The sequence below is a fragment of the Panthera uncia genome (genome assembly GCF_023721935.1).
Source record: "Panthera uncia isolate 11264 chromosome A1 unlocalized genomic scaffold, Puncia_PCG_1.0 HiC_scaffold_17, whole genome shotgun sequence".
NCBI lineage: Eukaryota > Metazoa > Chordata > Mammalia > Carnivora > Felidae > Panthera > Panthera uncia.
In genome coordinates, this window is record NW_026057577.1 from 19569884 (window position 1) to 19592296 (window position 22413).

General features: G+C 40.4%; 1 long non-coding RNA gene across 1 annotated transcript in view; it reads right to left on the reverse strand.

Moving 5' to 3' along the window:
- The window catches only part of LOC125934860 (uncharacterized), a 210870-nt gene that overhangs the window by 34852 nt on the left and 153605 nt on the right, over positions 1 to 22413 (reverse strand). The window contains exon 2 of the long non-coding RNA XR_007461550.1: positions 3095 to 3179. This is a non-coding gene — a long non-coding RNA (uncharacterized LOC125934860). The remainder of the gene's footprint in view (positions 1 to 3094; positions 3180 to 22413) is intronic.

Sequence of the window (22413 nt, forward strand, 5' to 3'; positions counted from 1 at the left end):
CATACACAACCCTTTGACCCAGCAAGGTCACTCTTGGGTATATACCCAACAGAAACACATACATATATTCACCAAAAGTCATGCACTAGAATATGGAGAACAGCATTGTTCTAAATAGCCAAAAAGTAAACACAAATGTCCATTTGTAGATGGGCAAACCAACTGTGGTATTGTTATACAAGGGGACACCACAAAGCATACACAATGAATGGTCTACAGCTTCATGAATCTCACAATGATGAGTGTCCCACAATGTGATGTCACCAACACTGCGTAAGAGTATATACATACTGACGATTTCTTTATATCAAGTTCTACAACTGACAAAACTAACAAATAGCAGGAGGAGTGGTGGTAGTGATGGTAAGTGGCAGGAGGGGGCTTCTGGCATGGTGCTAATTTCTTGATTTGGGGACGGTTATATTACCTTAGACACATTCACTCAACGTATGATTAAATGTACACTATAGTATCCTGAACATTCATTCACCCCCACCCTCAAATACATGTACACATCAAGTCCTGGAACCTGTGAATATTAACTTGTTTGGTAAAAGGATCTTTACAGATGAAATTGAGTTAACATTACTGAAATGATGAGACCATTCCGGATTATCTGGGTGGGCTGTAAATTCAAAGGTAAGTGTCCTTATAAGAGACACACAGACAGAAAAGAAGGCCATGTGATGAGAGAGGCAGAGTGGAGTCATAGCACGACGAGCCAGACACACAGAAAATGTGGAGATAGATGCCGGGATGGCAGTGATGTGGCCATAAGACAAGGATGGCCTGTAGCCCCCAGAGGTTGGCACAGAGGCATGAAAAAGATGCTCCCACAGAGCCCCTTGAAGGGGTGTAGCCATTCCAACCCTTTGATTTAGAACTTCTGGCCTCCAGGACTGTGAGAGAACACATTTGTGATTTAAGCCTCCAAGTTTGGGGTAATTTATTAAAACAGCCCTAGGAAACCACTACATAGAGTTTTCTGCATACTGGCTGTATTTCAATACACTATGCATCGAAAGGTTACCCTTTCATTTAGCAGGTGGTTGACAGTGAGGTAAAGATCATTTCAGCCTGATCTCTTTCAAGTATTTTACCTGTTTACAACAGGTAGGAGTATGGGTTTCTACCTGTAAATATCCATCATCTTCCTTTGGAGAAACAAGCCTTCAGTCCTGCCCACCCGCACCTGCTGCATGTGCCACGCTGGATTCTCCCCTCCACATGGGACCACCTTGCTCTAGTCTCTCTCAGTCTCTAATTATTCTATGTGTTCCTCAATTAATCACATGTAACTTTTTGTATGCCAGTTGCAGGCTTTTTCATTGTTTATTTCAGTTTGAAGGGCAATCCTAATGTAATCATCTGAGAAATCTTTACATAGTTTGAAAAAAAGCCTGGGACAATAGGAAACCCAATTTTTGCATGGTATTGTGCATAGAAAACATAGCCCAGAATCTCAACTTGACTAAATCTGATGGTAATCTTTTTACTTATTTTTTTTTTTAATTTTTTTTTTTAACGTTTATTTATTTTTGAGACAGAGAGGGACAGAGCATGAACGGGGGAGGGTCAGAGAGAGGGAGACACAGAATCTGAAACAGGCTCCAGGCTCTGAGCTGTCAGCACAGAGCCTGACGCGGGGCTTGAACTCACAGACCGCGAGATCATGACCTGAGCCGAAGTCGGCCGCTTAATCGACTGAGCCACCCAGGCGCCCCTTTACTTATTTTTTTAAAGAGAGAAAGAGAGGGAGAGGTGCAAGCAGAAGAGGGGCAGAGAGAGAGAGAGAGAGACGGAGGGAGAAAATCTTAAGCAGGCTCCACAGTCGGTGAAGAGCCTGACTTGGGGCTTGACCCCATGACCCTGGGATCATGACCTGAAGTGAAATCAAGAATCAGACGTTCAACCAACTCAGCCAACCAGGATCTCCTTTCCTTGTTCTTTCGTCTAACTCTGAATCTCTGGATCTCTCCCACTTCTTAGGCACCCAAAAGGGTGTATGTGCACTCTCTGTAACACTCTCCAGCAACTCTCTACAAAGATCTCTCCACCAAAGTGAGCTGAGAAGAGTTTCACACTTCTCCCTATTCTTTGCTTTCATCTATGGTTTTCCTTCTCTCCCACGAACAAACCATGACTTCTTCCTGTGAAAATCCTATATTTGCCCCTCTTGTTCTTGCTTTGTCTCTTGAGTCTACACCATCCAAGCTGCAGGAGCTAAGTTCATAGACTCAGCTTTTCTCTTGGAAGCCAGGACTGAGGCCAAGTGAACAAAGAAGTTTCTATTTAGCTGAGTGGTTGGGGAGGGTGGGAGGGGGTACAGAGAAAAAGACCACAAAGCCTTTGAAACTAGTACCTTCTTTTAGCCACATATTAATATCACTTAAGGTGACAAAGAAGGGCTTGTGGTGGCCCATACGCAAACTGGCCAATGAAAATTCTTTGATTGACTTTACTATCTCTTCTCCTCTGGAATGCCAGTTTCTATCTTCGTGAGAGAAGGCAGGCAAATACTCTTTCTCAAGACCCAAGCACTGCCATGAATATTTTACCCACTTACTTTTAAGGCAACCTGGGGATTATGGAGATTTTAATTTCAATTTGGCAAATGAGGATCTAAAGAAATAGAATACTGAAGGTCACGTGGTAAAATTTATCAGGCCGGGATTCAAACAGAAGCTCATCTGCCTCCAAAGCCTAGGCCTGCTTGCTGCTTTAATCATTAGTCAGCAGTGTCTGCTGAGTATCCCTTAGGCCAACAGGTACTGTGTTGGGTGTAGAAATTACAGTGATAGGGGTGCTTGGGTGGTTCAGTCAGTTAAGCATCTGACTCCTGGTTTCCACTCAGGTCATGATCTAATGGTTTCGTAAGCTGAAGCGCCACATCAGGCTCCATACTGGCAGTACGGAACTTGCTTAGGATTCTCTCTTTCTCCAACTTTCTGTGCCTCTTCAGAACTTACACTGTCTCCGTGTCTCTCAAAATAAATACATTGATTAGAAAAACAAAGAAAGAAAGAGATTACAGAGATAGAAGACATAGCCCCGGGCCAGGAGGGGCTGTAGTGCCCAAATATTTCCACTGTACCTTTCAGAATCTGTCCTGTAGTTCTGGAAAATTCTGGAATCATATCTTGGTGTTTTGTCTATTTTCTTTCATAACTTTCAGTGATCTGCAAGGATAAAAATTCCTCCTATAGATGCTTCATTTAACACATGGCATTTATATATCAATTGAATATTCAGCGAGCAATAATTTTTAAGAACTGTCTATTGGCTGATCACTGGGATAGACACTGTGCCGGGATAGATACAAAATGAATGAGACACAGTCACCCTCAAACTATTTGCTGTCTGGTGGGGAAGACAGCCATGACCAAAGTCCTGGTAACTATATAGAAGAAAGGAGAAGTCTTAGAACAGACAAAAGTATTTACTACAGAAAACACGGTGTGAGGAACAGGCAAACTATTGGTACCATTCACATAGAGTAGGCAGCTTATATTGTTATATAGACAAATCTGGAGAGAAGGTAAGAGTATCTGTTGAGATTTGGGTGGTGTAACATCTCTTTTTCATGTTGAAAGAGCCCATGGATTACCGATCTATTTTTATTTGCAATATTCACGTGGGAAAGTCTGTGTGCCTCAAACACAGAACCTGGCTTTTTCTGAAGTGCTCTTTTCGTGTCCAATTTTCCAGTTCAACTGAGGGTTTATGTTTTAGACTTTTTATATGAGTTGAGTAGGAAACAATGATCGTAAGAAGGCTACCAAGACAGAAAACAGAAGACAGTATGGCTTAAACCTAACAACGGACAACAGAGATAGATGGGTTTATTTCTCTTCATTCTTTCAGAAACTATTGCTTAGTTTCAGGCAAACAAGGCTTGATTTTCTGAGAATGTGACTGCAAGAAGGCGATATTGTGTATGCATACAGAATGTTTTTGTGCACTGACTACTTGGTCTAGAATGCCTGAATGTTTAAAACATTCACAGTTTTTTTTTTTCCTTTTTCTCTTTCTTTCTTTCTTTCTTTCTTTCTTTCTTTCTTTCACACAAGCAATGCATGAATAAATTCTTATTTAAAAAACTTGTAGTGTTCCTTTTCATAGCTTCCTCTACCTATTATATTCTCTCCTCCCCCACCTCCCACTAACAATTCTTACTCGATTTTTCGGGAGTGACCATGCTTCATAGAGAGATATGCAGCCTTCTGGATCTTTTTCTCTGGATTGATTTACTTATAGATACACATCTACACAATATGTAGTTTTGTGTTATTTTTTACATAAATAAAATTATACTGTACTTATTGTTCTTACAGTTCTTATACCGTACTTGCTTTTTTCATTTAACAGTATGGCCTAGAAAATTTTTCAGGTCGGTATGTATTGATCTTCCGTAGTCCTTTAAGCCACTGGGTGAAATTCTGCAGTATGAATATAGCATAATTATTTTTAACCAGGCCTTTACAGATTCAACATTGGGATTCTAATTTTTCACTATTATATGCTGTTTTGTAGTGGGCTCCCTTGTACATACGTCAAGTGGGAGTATTTCGTTACGATAACACTTGGAAGTAGAATTTTGAGAAATACTGTCAAGTGTTCCTCTCATAACCTGCCCTAATTTACATGTCTATTAATAGTGTAGCACTGGGCCTATTCCCTAGAACTTTGCCAGTGTTATATATTATTCATATTTAAAAGTTTTGCAGATATGCTAAGCAGAAAATGGAATATTGTGTTTTAATCGATATTTCTGTAGCAAGTTAGATTACTAGCAAGCTTGAACAAAATTGTCATGTGTTTATTAGCTATATGCATACTTTCTTCTAAGAAGTGCCTTTTTAAAAAAAGTTTATTTATTTTGAGAGAGAGAGCAGGGGAGGGGCGGAGAGAGAATCCCAAGCAGGGTCCACACTGTCAACATGGAGCCTGATGCAGGGCTCGATCTGCCAACTTTGAGAACATGACCTGAGCCAAAACCGAGAATCAGATGCTTAACCAACTGAGCCACCCAGGCGGCCCTGTGAATTAACTTTTATTCAGGGATTATCAGTGTTTGACTAGGGGGAAAACCTTCCTCAGCTTTCTCTACTTCCTGAGAAGACCACACCCAAATTGTAAGAAGAAAGGACCCTAATGTAATTAACTTTCAGCTTTAGGCAGTAATTTCTCAATATTGAAGTTAATTGTCTGTTAATATACAAGGACATGGTTAGACTTATCCAAATCACCACTTTTTCTTTGGCCTTGCCTCTTTGGGGTCTATTTTTTGCATATTCACCTTGAAATCTGAGGAATTCTTTTGTGCCTGATTCTTACTTATTTGCAGAAGGCAGTAATTGATAACCATAAAAGCTCTCCTAACGTGTAACCTATGTCTGCTAGAGAATACCTCTTATACCAAAGTAAGCAAAATCTCCTCTTCCCTCCTCTTTTTATTCCCTCCATGTCCTGAGAAAAGGAGCCAGCCCACCCTCCTTTCCCTGCTCCCACCTGTCCCTGGCCCCTAGGCCCTGCTGAGCAGCTCCAGCTGGATCGATCTCCACTGCTTTCGAGCCGGTCGGAATTCAGAACTCAGGTCTCACTCCCCCAACTGGGATGATGTTGCAAGGACAAAGTGTCTTCATAGAGGGAAATTAGAGGGCATTATAAACCTAAAACTGGATCTTGAATAGAATAAAAATTCTTTTAAAAAAGAAAGGGGGGAAAAGAAATAAAACTTCAAGCTTTTCACTCAGGGTTTACAGGACCTTCTCGCCTGGCTTCCCTTGTGACTCCTCGACTTCTCTCCACCCTCAGTGAGAGGGCATGAGTAGCAGCCAAGAGGCAGCCTAACATAGCGGAGAAGAGCACAGACTGTGGAGCCAGATGTCTAGGCGGGAATACCACCTCCATCACTTGGGGCTGTGCGGTCCGCAGGCTCCAAGATGGCGTCTAATCGTCCTCAACAGCTGGTCCTTACGCTCTTGTGTGGTCTCCTCCCAAATGAAGGCCGTTTGTATGGCCGATGGAATAGGGCAAAAATAAGTGTGTGACATCTGAGGCCAGATCAGGGCCCTGCAACTTCTACCCTGCCTTCTTGAATCGGTTCCTCAGGTGAGAACAACCACAAGCCCTGTGGAAAGGCCCAAGTGGGGAGGAACTGAAGGATCCCATAAGGAGCCAGCACCAATTTGCCAGTCAGGAGAGGGAGTCACCTTGAAGGTGGTTCTATTCCTCGTCAAGTTTTTGGATGACCACAGCTCTACTTGCTGTCTGACATCTTTTGAGTGACTTTAGAAATACCCAGTAAAGCTGTTCACAGAAACTGTGAAATAGAGAAATAAATGATTGTTGTTTTCAGCTGCTACGTTCTGGGGGACTTGTGATACGTTAGCTAACTGCCACAGGTTGTATGAATATGAGTTATTTTTCACTGTGCCAGTCTACACTGTATCCAAGGTTTTTAGGAAAAGGATTTTCCAGTGTGGCCCCAAGAGCACAGTCGTGCCCATCCTCCTTGACCTGGGGTTCACAGCAGCTCATTGCCTCAAGTTTGGCTTATGTGGTCTAACCAGGATCACTCTTAATCTCTGAACAAAATATTAATTATGCCTAAAGATATCATAGCATAAACCCCTGTTTCCCTGAAGGCGATCAATCCACAATGGCTTCTACCCCTTTGCATTACTCTACAAATCCCCTTTTCTCACCTGTTTACTTCATTTAAGCACTTTCCCAAACAGAAGAGCTTCCTATGCCCCACCCTCACCCTCGACATGTGTCTTGAGCTTTCAAGATTTCGATGTAGGAAAGTGAAGATGAGAAGTTCTTAACCAATTAACCAAAGGAAGACTATTTCAGGGAGAGGTTCTGTTCTGTTCATGGGATCCGTCTGCCTCCCTCTCAGATGTCAACGTTGGGTACCTGTGCGCTTGAGAGGGGACAGGACTTGAAAGGTCATTTCACCCAACGTCTCATTTTAGAGATAAAGCTCTCAAGTGACCTGTCCTAGATGGTGGTGACTGAATACCAAGGCTGGGACAGAAAGAGTCCCTTGAGTTTGGGTTCCTTTCGTCAAGCACTTAATCCTTCCCTCCGTGACTGTGCAGCGACTGGACAAGAACAGTTTTCATTGGCAACCACGCTTCGGATATCTTTGCCATAAACAGCATTCTTGTCTATTCCCTTCAGTCTCAGGAAATAGGAAAAAGGCTGACATCTCCACCACTCCTGTTTCCCAGCAGGATTGTTACCTCATAGCAGGCTTGTTACCAATTTCATGTGCAGTGTGTTTCGAAACCTTTTAAAGCCGAAGAGGTTTGTGTTGCTAATTTTTCTCTGGAATAATGCTCTGTGGTTATGGAATGCTCCTTGGGCTTAAAACATTGCTTTACTTGGAGGCCTCTTCCTGTCACTTATGAACACTAACGGGAAAGGTGATTTATTCCCATGACCCTGAAGGTTCTAGATATTTTGTCTACCAGCCTGTGGATGGATTCTAAGAGTGGCTCCTTAGTTTCTCTGTCTGGTGACTGTACTGTCGGTGTAATACTTGGGGCACAGACACCAGGCTCCCAGTGGAATTTTCACAACTGTTTGAGGGACCGTAAGGAAACCCCTCTCTAAGTAAACCAGCAGGAACATGTCCTGGCTGAAAATCAGTCTGTATCTGGTCCCCCAATTTTTAGCCAAAGAAACAGGGTGGGGTTTTTGATATTCAGGGGTGGGGGCATGGGTGGGTGGTGCAGTAACAGCATTTAGATGTTCCTTAATCAAAGTGCAAACACCAGAGGTAAGCCTGGATGAAACAAAGCTGCAAACGTAAGAAGCAATGAAACAAATCAGCAACAGAAGCGACCGCTCTGCCTCTCCTCTGTGGCATTGTTACTAAAGTTCGAATGTCTTTGATATGATTAAAATAATCTTTTTAGGATACTGCCACATTGGAAGAACCCCAAAAGGAGGCCGAATGCGTTGAGAGATACACAAGTGGATCAGTAAGATGACAGCTGCTGCATTGAAATCGGGATTGTAATATGTCAGTTTCCAGCCCATCACATATAATCCAGACAGAGACATAGCTTTTCGTCTGCCTCGTTATGATTTCCCTCTGTCTGGTGCGGTTTGGGTCACATCTGTTGGCTGCATTCTCATATTCATGAGATCTGCATTGACTGATAGTTTAAACCCTGTGTTTATCTATGCCTGTGGTTCTTATTTCTCTCCCAGGGAAGTCTCCAGAGAAGCACAGTATCCCCTGATGTGGGTATCTTGGTTTCATTAACCCACCGTTGGTGCGTCCTTTCAGCCACTTCTGTATGTTTCATGCTGGGATACTGGTTGCATTCATTATGCATGCTTTCTAACCCCTATTATCTCAGGAAAGAATAATCTGAGAAAATTAGAAACTCCATAAAAACTTCTTGGCTAGCTCACACTGATTTGAAACACAGTGGTTCACAATAACTGAAACGAGCTCTGCTGGTTGTACTTTTGCATGTTTTCTACTCATACGATGCTTTGTCTCTCATGATGAAAGACTGAGAAACACTGACTATTTCAAGCCTAGGAAATCCTTTTTCATTTCATCCATTGCTCATGTTTCATATCTGCTCATGGAAATCTAACCCCTGATTTCTGTTGTAGACATGTAATCTGAAGGCATGCAACATTTTGCAAATGTTGGCCCATATTTTTATTTCATAAGGTCTTATTTGGTCTGTCGACCAAGTTTTGATTACTTCCATATTGCTCTTAATTGCCTTAATATCCCCAAAGACATTCCTATTTTGTGCATCCCTTTATCTTTGCTTCTTTTATCTCTTGCTGTGAGAGTACAAAATTGCTGACATACTCGATGTATTTAAATTCTGAGTGTTGCAGAAGAGTTTTCAAATCTGTTTTAATTTTCTGATACTCAGCTGAGGGCCATTACGCATTCTGTTCACTTATTCTGTTTTTAATCATATCTGTAAGTGCTAACGTTGTCCACGAGAGAAATGGTGTATAAAGTAAAACCAGACCAAGTATATTTTAGCATACATCAAGTTCAATTCTGCCTTGTTCTACCTGTGTTATTGCCTCATAGTTGCGTGGCCTTGACTTACAACAGAACTTCTGTGCCCAAAGTTCATGATACGCTCCTGAAATACTTGGTTTTTCCATGTTAAAAATATTTGTTAATTATTACCCATCTCTTCATTATCACCATGAAAACTGGGGGACGCAACTGCTTTCAATTCTATTTCAATTCTATGTATCAGCTAAGATGCATTTAGTGTGGATAACCAATAATTGCATAAATGGGTGAGCAGACCACTAGAACATAACTCTAACGTTGACTTCCATCTTTTTGTTCTTCCATCTTTGGGTAGCCTATTTCATCTCCTTTTTGTCATACCTCCATGTATCATATCCCCACACTATAGTGACTGAGTAGGAAGAGAAGGGACAGGAGCAACACCCCCCACCCTCTGTGGGGAATCTTTCTTGGAATCCCTAGGCAGTCTTCCCCTTAGGTCTTACCTAGCCGAGGACAGAGTCACAAGTTCATCCTTTTGATGACTGGACCAATTCTTGGCAAAATGTAAGAGCTCATGATGATCGTCTTAAGCCAACCATGATTATACTGTGCCCCTGCATATACCAATGCTGTATCAGAGAGTTCTGTTAGCAAGGAGTAAGGAGACTGGATGGTGGGTAGGAAGAAAGGATAGCTGCTTGCCACACTTCATAACTCTGTTCAAGGTTTAAGTCATGGGTACAGAGGTCACTACTGTTGCATGTAGGCCTAGGAAGTCAACCACCATGTTCTCAAGTGCAACATGTTTATACATTATTCCTTGTGTTTTAAAAGAGCATGTTTTATTACATGCTTTTCTCCCTGAGCACGATGGACTCTATGGAATACCCTCTTGTGCGTATGCAATAGAAAAAGAAACAAAGGCCTTGAAATGGGGAGGAAAAATTAAAAAGAGTGGGAAAAAAGACAAAGACTAAACTGTAATGTATTTTCTTTTTTAAAAATTTTATTTATTTATTTTTTTTTAAGTTTTTTTTTTCAACATTTTTTATTTATTTTTGGGACAGAGAGAGACAGAGCATGAACGGGGGAGGGGCAGAGAGAGAGGGAGACACAGAATCGGAAACAGGCTCCAGGCTCCGAGCCATCAGCCCAGAGCCATCAGCCCAGAGCCATCAGCCCAGAGCCTGACGCGGGGCTCGAACTCACGGACCGCGAGATCGTGACCTGGGTGAAGTCGGATGCTTAACCGACTGCGCCACCCAGGCGCCCCTCTTTTTTAAAAATTTTAATTGTTATTTTTTTTTAATGTTTATTCATTTTTGGGAGAGAGAGAAAGGCAGAGCGTGAACGGGGGAGCGGCAGAGAGAGAGGGAGACAGAATCGGAAGCAGGCTCCAGGTTCTGAGCTGTCAGCACGGAGCCCGATGTGGGGCTCGAACCCACAAACCTTGAGATCATGACCTGAGGCAAAGTCGGATGCTTAACTGACTGAGCCACCCAGGTGCCTCCTGATGTATTTTCGCTTGCAAAATCTCTCTTCCTATACACACTATCAGTGGTGTTTTGTGTTTTGGCCTACCAATGGTAAATTCTTTCCTCAGAATGAGACTCTAGAGTTCAGTGGGTGAAGGGTTCCATCCAGTAGGGTACAATTCTGCTTCAGAATCTACCCACTTCCCTAAATGAATTAATACTGAAATGAGGAAGGTGAGCATCTGCAGCCATTAATCTTCTGACCCCTGTTAACTCTTTATGGGAGTTTGGTCCTCTGTTTTGAGTTAGAACAAAACTAAGTAGAAAAAGCTAACGTAAGGTAGAAACATTCTTATTCTTAATGTAGCCTCTGAGTGGACAATTAAATTCTCCTGGCTGCCTATTCAAAGGCTAGGGAAAATTACTACCCATGACACTTTCTAGTTTTATTTTTGAAATTAAAATAAATAAATATATAAAAGAATAACTATTTGTATTAGGGTTTTCTTGGGTGTAAATGACAGAGATTCATTTCATAATAACTTCAAGTTTATTTATTTACTTTGAGAGAGAGGGAGAGAAAGAGAGCTCACGAGCGAGTGGAGGAGGGGCAGAAAGAGAGAGGAAGAGAGAAAATCCCAAGCAGGCTCTGCATTGTCAGTGCAGAGCCCGATACAGGGCTTGAACTCATGAACCTAAGTGGCTCAGTTGGTGAAATATCCAACTCTTGATTTCAGCTCAGGACATGACCTCACAGTTTGTGAGACTGGGATTCTCTTGGGAATTCTCTCTCTGCCCTTCCCCTACTGGCGCTCTCTCTCTCTCTCTCTCTCTCTCTCTCAAAATAAATAAATAAACATTTAAAAAAAAACCCAAAAAACAAGAGTTGGGCACTTAACCAACTGAGCCACCCAGGCACCCTGACTTCAGGCTAACTTAAAACACAGGATTTGGGGTAAGAATATTAAAGTAGCACAGTGACTCAAGAGGAAAACTCAAAAACCACAACTCTGGAGGGGCAGTAGTGACCTAAGTTAGGGACCCCATGTGGCTCTGGGAATTTCCTTACATTTCTGCTTCTTTCTGAGCATTGGTTTCATTTCCTCAGCTCACTGTTTTCCATCAGCCAGGGCCAGGGCCACAGTCAGCCTCTGGATCACATCCTTACAACAGTGTAATCAAGGAGAAAAACACTCTTTTTCTCCAGGAAACATTTAAAAAATTCCAAGAAGGGACTATGGTTTTTCTGGCTTGGGTCATGTGACCATGCTTGGAGTAACCACCACCACCTCAGGTCCCAGATGAACAGGTAAGAAGGGAGTAGAGGAAGAAGGCCTGTGATTAGCCAGTCCATCTTGGATTACGTTCTACTCCCATGGTTAGGATTGCTAGGACTCTACCACATGCTCCCCTATTAGAAGCGTGGCTTTGAAGAAATACTTTCTGAAGAAGGGAGTTGTTGTCAATGGGGCAACGGGCAACCGTCCACTGGAACACAGACGCATAACACAGTCCTCATTAGAGTTTCTGGTTTTGCAGTCTGTGTCTGGGAATCCAATATGGCAGAGCAGGGAAATGATGCTACCCCGGCCTTCTATGCTGAGCTGGGATGGGCTGAGCACAGGTTACAGACCGCGCCATGGTGTGTGTGATCCAGGGTCAGCTTTGAGAACCAGTTTAAGAACTCTCGTAGGCCCTTGCAATCTTAGGCTCTACACAATGACACCAACACTGCTCTCCTATAAACTATCAAGTCCTCCCTAAATGCCACCCCACTCAACAGCAACATTTCCTCAGCTCATTCTTACCAACCTCTCTGCAGCGCTTAAATATTCATTCATTCATCACTGTATTCGACGACTCAACAGTATTATTTGATGAATCCTAGAGACTGTGCAAAAGACAAGGTCTCTCTTTTTGGGGAAACCAGAAATAAAGGAGCAAGCTGGAAAATGGGTAATTTACTTGCCACTTGGCAATAAATGCTATGAAGGAAATAAATGGGAAGCTCTAACAGGGAATAAGTGTTTATGAAAGATCTACCTAAACAGTGTTTATGTGTCCATAACTCTCTGGGAAGGAAAAAAGCCTCTCCCCACTGAGAGCTCTGGTGCCAGACCTGCCTCTGGTCTGTGGCCAAGCCCTCGGATGTGCCCTTCTCTGCATTTGCTTTTCTCGCCCGTTTTTTTTTTTTTTTTTTTTTTTTTTTTGACACAGGCATCCCCCGAGACCAAATAACTAAGGAGACGACTTCAATTCTCCCAGGCCCTCCTTTCATCCTCTGAGAGTCCTTCCTCATTTATCTTCTGCCCCCCCTATTATTTCTCTTGCTATGCAAGGAAATTAAATTATTGATCTTATTCAAACCTCCTCCCCCAAGATAAAAGCCTACGAGAAAGTAAAGATCTTGTTGGAAGATAACCGCGCAGGGTGAAGGTGGGGCGTTTGGGAAGAGGTCTTCCCTGTACTTTTCACGTTGCCAAAGCAACAGCTTAGTTCAGTTTCTCTGAGCTGACGTGCAACGTATCAGGGTAAGGCAGTTCTCACATTTACATCTGTGTCATCTTCTGTTTTTCTGTTTATATGGTTTAGTCTTGGTTATTAACACACGGTTATGCCTATAAACACACACTGTCATCAAATTTCTTCAATATATAATAGCAGGTAAGTAATGGCATTAAAGATAATCCCGGGGCTGTTTGGACTTGAGACAACTTTCACCTATCATTGGATGTCCTAAAAACACTTTCTGTAACCTCCCTTATCCTCCCGTGCAGATGAATGCCAGGCTTTGTTTGTTTACCAGGCAACCGGAGTCCAGGATGTGGGCCAGGCTCATCATGTCTCGGCTTCCATGTTCTCTCTCAGAATGAATTGGTATTTGCCTCATTTCCAAACTGGTCCTGTTTTGTAGTGATGGAAATCTGCCACCAAAATCTTGGTAGGGCTTCCCTGAATCCAGACTGTGCTGATGGAAATTATGGGGCTGAAAGGGCTTTGTGGCTTGGAGAAATGACATTGTATTGAAAATATGCCGGTGACGTTTATAAGGCATATTAAGCACTTTTACTATATTTTAAAAAATCATGGAAAATTACTTGGTAAGAAAACAAATATTCCAAGGCAGTCGTTTGGTCCAACATTCTCAAAAGCTAGTCCTGTAGCCAAAGTGTGATTGATCTCTCAGAGAGTGAGCCTTTATTAATTCTTCTCTTCCTTTCTTTTCAGAGACTATTCTCTAATACTGTGTTTGCTTTTCTAGTCTTCCCTCTGTTGCCATAATATATGTTAGCCAGCAGGCTCAATTTTTCTGTTACCTAATGGGGGCTTCCTCTATTATGATATGCTTTTGCTGAAATTCCCAGACTCTTCTATTTCTTAAGTCTTACGGGATAGTCAGCTAATCGAAAACAATAGAGAGAATTTACTGAACGTTTACTGTGTGAACAGAATGGTTGAGGTCAGGAGACGATGCATAAACACATGAAAATGACAAAGGAACAAAGAGGGAGCAAAAAGAGCCAGTAAGTGACGGGAGTGATGGCAGGATGGATAATCAAGGGATATCCAGTTGGATCAGGTTCATTAGGGGAGACATTCTGGAAGAGAACAATTGAGACTAAAGGAAGGACTGGAGTGAGACCAGCTGGGAATACTGCTCTCTATTGCCCTGCAGAGTTACAATGAGAGTCACCTAAAGAGTTTTGCTTCTAACAGCCACCTTAAGAGTCTTTGTGCCATCTGGACTCCCGAGTGTTCGATTGGTTTCCTAGCCAGTGCATGTGAATCAGAGCCAGTGTCTCAAAGAAACATTATACAGGAACATTCTCAAAGTGTCCACAAGAATCAATCTCTACTGCCTCACCATTATTTCAGAATCAAGCCCAAACTCCTTTCCATGAAAACCCCGAGTATTTGCAATCAGACTAAACACTTCTTTTTAATGCTCCCAAGCAGGGAAGCCTGGGTCCTTACCTTGCTGAACTTCTAGCAGTCAATAGAATGTGCCAGGCATGGTCATGCCTTTTTGCCTTGGGCTTGAATTCTCCTTTCATTGTTCTGTGAAGGCCAAACACCTCCTGCTGATACTCCCAACGTCTTCTCTGAAAACTGCCCCTGCCTCTTTTTTGCGGGGCTAAGCATTCTATTTACTACACTCTGCAAATACACCGATCAGATCTTTTCTACAGACTTAGCACAGAATTTCATCATTTGGGGGAGAACATGCTTTTATACCCTACCATACTGTGAACTCCACAGGGTTAAGAGTGTGTTTTATTAGCTTTACAACCTGCATTCTTAGTACTGCAAAGGGAAGATAGTGGGTGTTCACAACACGCTTACTAAACAAGAATTGCTATTCGGCTTTTTGTACCCCTGCATTCCCTTAGGACTGCCATTTTCCCTTTCCCAAGTTGTTGACAATCTCTTAAGAGAGATTTCACCTAAGCATATATAACATTGCAGAGAATTTCAAAAATTCCCGTGAACTTGGGATTATTATCAGTCTCAAATTCTTTAGACACTTCTTATACCTGATTTAGTTCGTCAGGTTAAACACAGAGAAATCTGTTAACATTGCCTCAACTCATGCAGCAGATTCGAATTTCTTGTGCATGTTCATTAAACTGTCCACAAGTACAGGTGTCCTGATAGACATCTGAATTAAAAGCAGTGAATGAGTTTGCTTTGCAAAATAAATAGAAATATGGAAAGTTGGTTATTTTGTGTACGGCTTCCCAGTTTAACATCTATTTCACTCTTTCACTTCTCCTACAATATATACAATTGATACATATTGCATATATTTGCAATTGATATATTGCCTATCAATATATACGCATCCATCCTTTTCCCTACCCTTGGGTATTTTATTTGTGTTTCACATTTATTTCCCAAAAGTCCTAAGTATAAACATTCTTGCACGTTATCAACGAAGCTATGGAAAAGATTGGAATGTAGTTGATTTTATGCATGTGTACATTTGTGTGCATATGGAGGATTTGTGTAGAATTTTTTTTTAATTGTTAACTAGGAGGTTTTAGTGCTAAGCACAATGGTTTCAGAGCTAAGCACTGTGAATTTTACTTTCAATGGTTTAGTAACCTAGTGGTCATAACAGAAGTGCAGTGACATAACTGAAGGAGAAGCCAAAAATACCATGAAAGTGGTATTAGGAGAAAAGTGACCTGGAAGTTCCCTCAGCTGCGAAATAATAGCAGTGGGAGGTGTGACATATTTACTTGTACTTGAAGAAGACAGAGGAAGGATGTTTCAGGTACCACAAAAAGTAAACAAAGGGGGAAGGATTTGTAGGTCATTCATCTTGGGGCGCAGTGTGCTGAATCCTTGTTTGACCAGGATGTCATCTGGCTCAGTCACCTTAATTCGTAAATCTGAATTCAAATTAAAATGAGAAGAATAGTCCAATATCTCACATTTTAAAGCTTATACTTCAGTTGTTCATTCCTTGTTTTTGAAAGACAGAGATGAAGTCGATCCATAGAGTGTATGCCAAACACAAGCCCGGCTTTAGGTACAAGTTTAACTGTAGAGACGTATTTCCTACTTCCTAAGAACACATTATGGTTGCAGTCAGTTTATAGAGACATTGTCCTTAACAAAGAAACATGGGCTATATAAGGGTTGATCTCAGGGTTCAACCTACAATAGCATATTGCAATAGGGCAGATTCTATGTCTGCCCCCTTGAATAACGAGAGTTACAAGGGGTAAGGGAAGGGAACCAACGGATTTGGTTCAGCAATAGGTATGCGGGGTCTGCCCTCATGTGCTCACAGCAGCTTAGGTCTGAGGACAGGTGTGACTGGAAGCAGGGAAGACCAGATCAGAGAAAAAAGGGACATAAGAAACAGTAGGAGTAATGGTGGCTCTAAGTAGATGATGATATTGGCAAAGTCAAACCTTGCTAGCGTTTCTCTCCCTTCTCTCCTCACCCCACCCCCATTACTATAGGTCAGTACTGAAGTCTCTTAATGTACTTATCTAGAGTCGGTTGTCCAGTAAGATCAAGGAGGTAGCTGAGCATTAAAATATGTGAGGTAAAAAATGCTAGAGATGCAAAACAAGCAAACAAAGAAACAAACAAAGAACAAAAAAAAATGATGAATTCATTATTACAGCTGGAGACTTTAACATCCTTCTATCAGAAATGGATAGCTCCAGCAAGCAGAAAATCAGTAAAGACACATTTTAACTCAAGAGCACTTTTAAACAACCGGATATAATCACCACTTATCAACTACTCCATCCTACAACAGAAGATGACACATTCTTTTCAAACCCCCAGGGTCCACTCACCAAGACAGACCACCTTCTGGGCCATAAAACACACCTTCACCAACTTAACAGAATACAAATCATATAAATGCTCTCAGACCACAGTGGAATTAAACTAGAAGTCAACAACGTTAAAAAGATAGCTAGAAAATTACCCAAATACTTGGAGATTAAACAGTATGCTTCTAACTAACACAAGGGTCTCAGAGAAAAATGTCTGGAGAAGTTAAAAAATATTTTGAACTAACTAAAAATGAAAACACAATTTATCAAAATTTGCAAGATGCAGCAAAAGTGGTGCTTCAAGGGAAATTTATAGCACTGAATGTTTATATTAGGAAAGAAGAAAGATCTAAAAATCAGTGATCCAAGGTTCTGCTTTAGGAAAATAGAAAAAGAAGAGCAAGTTAAATCCAAAGTAAGCAAAAGACAAGAAATAATAAGAATTAGAGTAGAAATCAATGAAATTAAAAACAGAAAATCATAGAGAATATCGGTGAAACCAAAAACTAGTTGTTGGAAAAGGTCAATAAAATTGGTAAGCTTTTAGGCAGGCTAACTAAGGAAAGAGAGAGTGAGAGAGAGAGAGTGAGAGAAAGAGAGAAGGAGAGAAACACAATTTATTATACCAAAAACAAAAGAGACAGCATTTCTATAGATACCATGGACATTAAAATGATAATAAATTAGTATTATGAAAAATTTTATGCTCACAGATTTAATAATCTACATAAAATGGACCAATACCCTGAAGGGCACAATCTCTCAAAATTTACATAGGAAGAAATACACAATTTGAATAGGCCTATATCTATTAATGAAATTGAATCAACAATTAATAACTTTCCAAAAAAGAAAGCACCAGACTCAGGTGGGTTCACTGGTGAATAACACCAAACTTGTAAGGAGGAATTTATACTAATTCTCTACAATTTCTTCTGGAAAACAGAACCAGAGGGAATACTTCCTAATTCATTCTATAAGACCAGCATTACCCTGAAAACAAAACCAGACAAAAAAACATTACAAGAAATAAAAACTAGAGACCACTATCTCTTTTGGAGGTAGATGTAAAAATTCTCAACATAATATAAGTAAATCAAATCCAACAAAAAATTAAAAAAAATATTTATACACCATGATCAAGTAGGATTTATCACAGGTATGTAAAGCTGGTTCAACATTCAAAAATCGATTAACGCAACCCATCACATCAATTGACTACAGAAGAAAAATCTCATGATTATCTCAAAAGGTGTAGAAAAAGCATCTGACAATATCCAATACCCCTACTTGATACAAACTTTTGACGAACTAGGGATAGAAAGGAACTTTCTTACCTTGATCAAAGACACCTATAAAACCCTACATACTGAATGGGGAGAAACTCAAAGCTTCCCTACTAAGATCAGGAACAAAGCAAGGATGCTCCCTTGCCAGCCACTGCTTCCTTCAATATTGTACTGGAAGTCTCAGCTAAAGCAATGAGATAAGAAAAAGAAATAAAATGTATGCATATTTATTTATTTATTTTTAAATGTATGCATATTTAGATTGAATACATAAAGCGATCTTTGTTTGCAGGTGACTTAATTGTTTTTGTAGAAAATCTGGAAGGACAGAGAAAAAAAATCTGAAACTAGTAAGTGATAATAGCAAGGTTTTAGGATTTAAGATTAATATACAAAAGTTAATTGCTTTTCTCTACATGTCAGAAGTGATGTAGTGAAATTTGAAATGAAACACAATACCATTTGCATTACACTCCCCAAAACAAAATACTTAGATATAAATTTAACAAAGGATATGTAAGATCTATATGAGGAAAACCACGAAACTGTCATGAAAGATATCAAATGACTAAAGAAATAGAGAGATATTCATGTTTGTGGATAGGAAGATTCAATATTTTCAAGCTATCAGTTCTTCCTAACTTGATTTATGGATTCAGTGTAACTTTAATGAAAATCTCAGCTAGTTATTTTGTGGGTATTGAATAGCTGATTCTCAAGTGTATATGGGGACGAAAAAGACAAAGAAGAGCCAATTCAAAACTGAAAGAGAAGAACAAAGTCAGAAGACTGATACTACCTGACTTCAAGGCCTAGTTTAATGTTACAGTAATCAAGACAGAGTGGAATTGACAGACCAATAGACAAATAGGTCAATGAAACAGAATAGAGACCCCTGAAATACACCAACATCCATATGGGTCACTGATTTCTCACAAAGGAGCAAAGGTAATACAATGGAACAGAGACAACTTTTTCAACAATGGGTGTTGGAGCAACTGGATGTCTACACGCCAGGGAGAGAGAGAGAAAGAGAGAGAGAGAGAGAGAGGCAGAGGGAGAGGGAGGGAGAAAGAGAGAGAGGGAGAGAAGGGGGGGGAGGGAGGGAGGGAATTACTTGTACACAAATCTTATTGTGTTGACAAAAATTAACTCTTATCCATTGATAAGAGACCTAAATGTAACATATAAAACTATAAACTCATAAAATTCAACAATAAGAAAACAAACAACCATTTCTAAATATATTTAAAATACCTGAACAAGCATCTCATCAAAGAAGATCTACCGTGGCAATAACCATACGAAGAGATGTTTGATATCACATGTCATTAGGAAATCGCAAAGTGAGACAGCAATGTCAAAACACTGCACATTTACTTAAGTGGCCAAAATCTAAAATACTTGACAACATCAAGGGACAGCAAGGCTACAGAGCAACAGAAACTTTCGCTCTTTTCCACCTCAGAGCCGGCAGCCTGTTTCAGGTTCTGTGTCTCCCTCTCTCTCTGTCCCTCCCCGACGCATGCTGTGTGTCTCTCTCTCAAAAATAAACGTTAAAAATAAATTACAAATAAAGTTTTTTCAATAAAAAAATAAGTATAAGAGTATATGCAAGTGGCCACTAAAGCACTCCAAACATGATAAAATAAAAACCAATTACAACTAGATTGAGGTATCATTTCTTACGTCTCAAATTGCTAGAGTTCAAAACCTAAATGCCACGCTTAGTGAGGCCGTGGGATACTCTCAGGCACTGCACAAGGAAATGCAAGATGCTGCGATTTCTATGGAGGGAAGTCTGGCAAAGTTCCATACAGTGACATATACATTTGACGACACAGCTACAGGAACACGAAATCAAAGAAGCCTATCCCAATAAGAATGGTGAATAGTTTATGTTGTATCCACACAACATAACACTGTGTAGTCCTTAAGCAAACAAACAAGACAGAGAGAGGGAGGGAGACACAGAATCCAAAGCAGGCTCCAGGCTCCTAGCTGTCAGCACAGAGCCTGACGTGAGGATCCAACTCACAGACCAGGAGATCATGACTTGAGCCAAAGTCGGGGGCTCATCCGACTGAGCCACCCAGATGCCCCGATCGTGGTTTCTAAATAGCATTCTCCACGGAAAGAAATCAGGTTCTTCAGAGAATTGGCTGATTCTTCCAGGGATAGGAAAGTACAGGATAAGGCTCAGACAATATGTGCTAGAAATTAAGAAAGCATTCAAGTCCAAATGAGCTTATGTCAGCAGGGTAAAGGTGCTAGCTTGAAGGGCTCCCATTAGACAAGTTAGAGACAATCTGGCATCCAACTAATGATAATATCACTAACAGCACTGTGTTAAACATATATGGGAAAGAAAATCACAGTGAGAGAAAAGACAAAGAGGAGAGAAGAAAAAGGAGTAGGATTTTTCTATTTCGAATAATGCCAGATAAATCCAGATTGAATGGTAGAATAGTACACGTTTCCAATGTAATAGGTGATTCAGGCAAGGATTACTAAAAGATGATTATACTATTGGGTGAAGTTGGTTAGGAAATAAGATAGTCATGCAATCTTAAGGTATCATCACTCAGATTATTTATTATTTATAAAGAGAAAATTATACATCTAGCAAAGAGACACGTGACAGTCACTAGTTTAACAAAATGGTCAAACTTCACACTGTCAATAGGGGGACAAATTGACATGTGTTTCTTTAACGTGATGTTTCTCTGGACGTACAAATCCAGCTCTGAAATGTTCCCAACAAAAGTCTTCAACCTGGGTCTAGTGGTGAGGAATACATCGAAGTGATCTGGAATCTGTGACACATTCTTTAAGGTGATTGCCTTGGAATCTTCGAAACTGTCCAAAACCAGAGAAGGTGAGGACAGTGCTTCCTCCATCAGAAGGGAATCAACAAACATTTCCTGTGACAGGCAGCCACCAAGCTTTCACACTTTCATAAGCTGTCTGTCTGATATTCTTCCTTGTTTTTTGTTTGTTTTATTTTTGTTTGGTTTCACAACTCTTTAAAAATGTAAAAATCCTTGTTAGATTGAGACAGAAAAACAAACCACGCAGAAGTGTCCCATGCCATAGTTTGATGACTGCTGTTCCAGATTTAAAGGAAAAATGAAGAAATATAACAGCCGAAAGCAATTTGCAAACCTTGAATGAATTCGCGATTGAAAAACAAACCAACTATAAAAGTCACTTGGGGACTAACAGGAGAAATGCAAATATGGTCTGTATATTAGTAGATATTTTTGAACTACTGTTGTTTTCTCTAACATGTGACAATGGCATAGTGGTTACACTGGAAGATGCCATTTTCAGCGATGCCTACTGAAATATTCCGAAGTGGATTGTTACAATAACTACAAATTGCTTTTAAACGTTGTAGGGAACATAAATAGAAATAAAAGATACTAGGAGGCAATAAATGTTCTTTCTTTTTTTCTTTTTTTTTTTTTTTTTTTTTTAATAAATGTTCTTAAATGATGGGAACATGTTCTTAAATGATGTACATCCAATTTACTCAGTCTTCCACAAAAATATCTGGAGAGATAAAGATCACAGAAATCAGTTTCCCAATTCTAGGCAGGAATGAATGATATCAAGCCTCTAGAAGAGGGTCGCCTGGGTGGCTCAGCTGGCTAAGCTCTTGATCTCGGCTCGGGCTGTGATTTCACCATTTGTGAGATTAAGCCCCATGTTGAGCTCTGTGCTGACAGGGCAGAGTCTGCTTGGGATTCTCTCTCTCTCTCCCTCTTTCTCTCTCTCAAAATAAATAAACCTATAAAGAAAACCCTCTAGAATATAATTTATTCTTTTTTTTAAGTTTATTTATTTATTTTGAGAGAGAGAGAAAGTTCAAGTTGGGGAAGAGCAGAGAGAGAGAGGGAGAGAGAGAGAATCCCAAGCAGGCTCCACGCTGTGAGTGTGTAGCCCGATGAGGGGCTCAAACTCACAAACCATGAGATCATGACCTGAGCTGAAGTCAGATGCTTAACTGACTGAGCTACCCAGTTGCCCCCAGAATAAAATTTAAATGTGATTTGTTAGTATTTTAAAACTTGGGTCATATATGAACAATCAGAGAGCAAAGAAAAGAATGGATTAGCATGAGAGTAAAAAAGAAGTATTATGAGAAATCATAAACACAACTTATGTTTTGGGTTTCAAGTCAGAATTCTGCATTTACAACCATCATGAAGACTATTACTCAAACCTCAGTCTGCAGATAAGAAAACCACTGCCCAGAGAGAATTTGTTCTATTCAAATTTATTCTTTCCAAAAATATTAGTTAGTGTAAAAGAGCAGGAAC